The sequence below is a fragment of the Papaver somniferum genome, chromosome 2 (assembly GCF_003573695.1).
Source record: "Papaver somniferum cultivar HN1 chromosome 2, ASM357369v1, whole genome shotgun sequence".
Taxonomy (NCBI): domain Eukaryota; kingdom Viridiplantae; phylum Streptophyta; class Magnoliopsida; order Ranunculales; family Papaveraceae; genus Papaver; species Papaver somniferum.
The window spans coordinates 56,431,659-56,434,888 of NC_039359.1; the positions used below are offsets into that span (position 1 = coordinate 56,431,659).

General features: G+C 40.4%; 1 pseudogene; it reads left to right on the forward strand.

Moving 5' to 3' along the window:
• Window positions 1–307: 307 nt before the first annotated feature.
• LOC113351098 lies at window positions 308–3,001 on the forward strand (annotated as a pseudogene).
• Window positions 3,002–3,230: the final 229 nt, after the last annotated feature.

Sequence of the window (3,230 nt, forward strand, 5' to 3'; positions counted from 1 at the left end):
TTCCTCACTCTCTCCTCGACCTGCAGCAACAACAATAGAGGCACTTAAGTTTGTTCCATTAGTACACGTGCCTCTGCAACATTTATCATCATCATCATCTCATTCCTTCAACAAAACAGATTTGGTGGTGAAGAAGACCTCCGTTCCATCACACCTTCCTCTCCGACATTCATCATCATCTCATTCCTTCAACAAAACAAATTTGGCGGTGAAGAAGAAGAAGGGTTATTGTCATGTGATATGTTCTTGTAGTAAAGGATATACTACTACCCACGAAAACCCATTAAAGAAATCATCTTGATGTTCTTCCTCTTTTGTGCCTCCATTAATGAGGGTATCACCAGAATCATTGCAATACGAAAGTGGGTTTCTTGGAAGTCTACCATTAAAACAAGGGAATTATGTTGATGAGTTATTAGGAGGAGATAGTCCAGATTCTATGAGTTAGTTGAATAATATTCTCTTTTCCAAAGTTTATGATGTTGCTATTGAATCGCCATTGCAGCATGCTAGGAAGCTTTCTGAAAGGATCGGTGTTAATGTTTGGCTTAAAAGAGAGGACATGCAACCCGTAAGTTTCTTCTTTAAAATCTGCTTGAAATCTATTTTCCAGATGTGGGTTTTGATTTGGTTGTAATGGGGTTTGTCTTCCCTTTTTTTGGTGTTGCAGGTGTTTTCATTTAAGCTTAGAGGTGCTTATAATATGATGGCAAAGCTTTTAAAATATCAACTCTCTCGTGGTGTAATTTGTTCCTCTGTGGGAAATCATGCTCAAGGTGTTGCATTGGCTGCTCAGAAACTGGGTTGTTATGCTGTCATTGTCATGCCAGTGACAACACCGGAAATTAAGTTTAGAGTTCAATTCCTTGATTACGTTGGTTTTCGAAATAAGTTGAAAGCTCTTGTGCTTTTAATCTAAAGTTGTGTGTTTTTTTTCTTCAGTGGAAATCTGTCAAGAGGTTAGGTGCCAAGGTTGTCCTTGTTGGTGACTCGTATGATGAAGCCCAAGCGTATGCTAAACAGCAAGGTGAGCAAGAAGAGCGTACATTAGTACCACCTTTGATCATCCCGATGTAATTACCGGACAAGGGACAATTGGGATGGAGATTTTGCACCAATTGAAAGAGCCACTGCATGCAATTTTCGTACCTGTTGGGGGTGGCGGCCTAATCGCTGGAATTGCCACTTATGTAAAGATGGTCTAGCTATCTTCATGTGTTAGTCAGTCTCTTAGAAGCTCTCTAGTTATCTCTTCATGTGTGGTCTAGCTGAGACAGTTTTCCTGAGGATTTCTTCTTGTGAATGCAAGATATTTTCATTTGAGTTATAACATGACCATTTAATTTACGTTTTTTGTGCAGGTTAAGATAATTGGGGTGGAACCCTATGATGCAAATGCAATGGCTTTGTCTTTACACCATGGGCAGAGAGTCATGTTGGACAAAGTTGGTGGTTTTGCGGACGGTGTAGCTGTTAAAGTTGTCGGAGAAGAAACATTCCGCTTATGCAGGGAGTTAATAGATGGAGTGGTTCTTGTTAGACGTGATGCAATTTGTGCGTCCATAAAGGTATGTCTAAATTCTTCTTTCCTGCGGCTTTAATAGTGATTTGCATTAAAGTTGGTGTCCCTGGTGTGACATCTATAATATTGGTGTTCTATTGCAGGACATGTTTGAGGAAAACAGGAGTATTCTGGAACCAGCAGGAGCTCTTGCTCTAGCTGGAGCAGAAGCTTACTGCAAGTACTATGGCCTCGAGGGTGAAAACATAGTCGCAATAACCAGTGGAGCAAACATGAACTCTGACAGACTACGATTGGTAAGTGAACTTGCTGATGTTGGTAGGAAACGTGAAGCGGTCCTTGCAACTCATATTCCAGAGGAGCCAGGAAGCTTCAAACAATTTTGTAAACAGATAGGTCCAATAAATATCACAGAATTCAAATACAGATATGACGCCAGCAAGAATGAAGCTCTGGTTCTATACAGGCAAGTACTTCTCACTACAAAACAGAAGGTCTCTTGGGACGGCCAAAAAATGTCCCAAGAGTCCAAAAAACGTCCCAAGAGGATAAAAAACCGTCCCAAGAGGTATTAGGGACGGTTTATGTACCGTCCCCTATTCCACCATCACTAATACTATTTGGTCATGTTTTCTTTTTGGGAAGGACATATTTTAGCCTTGATTTAAATATTTTATGACTATTAGGGACTGTCAGGCCATCACCGTTCCAAATATCCTTCTTTAGGGACGGTTTTTTCAAAACAGCCGTCCCTAGAAGCTACTTGTTTTGTAGTGTCTCTTCGCACATTTCCGATTTTATGAAGATAGCATAAACCTTTCACTTATTGCTACATATTTCATTTTGCATGTGTTGAATGATGGCCATTTTGCAGTGTTGGCGTCCATATAGAGTCTGAGTTGACAGCAATGGTGAACCGGATGGAATCATGTCAACTCCAAACCATAGATCTCACAACTAATGACTTGGTGAAAGATCATCTTCGACATCTGGTGATCTCTCAATCCACGTCTTTTTAGAGCCTTCAATTTGCGCCAGTGTTCTCTGAGATGCCCATATATGAATTTTGCTGGTAACTGCTATTTTTAGATTTTTAGAATATGATAATTCATTTTCATTTTGCATTTCTCGCAGATGGGTGGTAGATCAAATGTTCAAGACGAGCTCATTTGTCGATTTTTCTTCCCAGAGAGACCTGGTTCTCTGATGAAATTTCTTGAGAACCTTAGTCCACGTGGGAACATTAGCTTGTTCCATTACCGTGCATAGGGTGAAGCCGTTGCCAATGTTTTGGTAGGCATTCAAGTTCCAAGTTCTGGGATGTATGAATTCCAGGTTTGTGTTGATAATCTTGGTTACGAGTACACTGATGAGATGAGCAATGCTGCGTTTAGGCTTTTTGATGCAGTGAACAGATTAGCAATTGATTCGTTATTGGCTGAGCATCCTATGCCAATTAGGTTTCACTCTAAGCTATAGATAGAGACACAATGGAAAGAAACCCAGAAATTTGTAGAGTATCTCTTATTGGTGATGTGAGAAACATCCCAGCAGCAATGGAGATTGAGATTGACGGCAAGATACTGATACTCGCTCCGGAATGGGACGCCTTCTTCCGACAACCCCGGCCGACAAGCCAAAAAGAATATTCGAATCTTCTCAGAAAATTCGAAAAAGATTCGGTAAGTGTATTTCAAAATTTGAATTT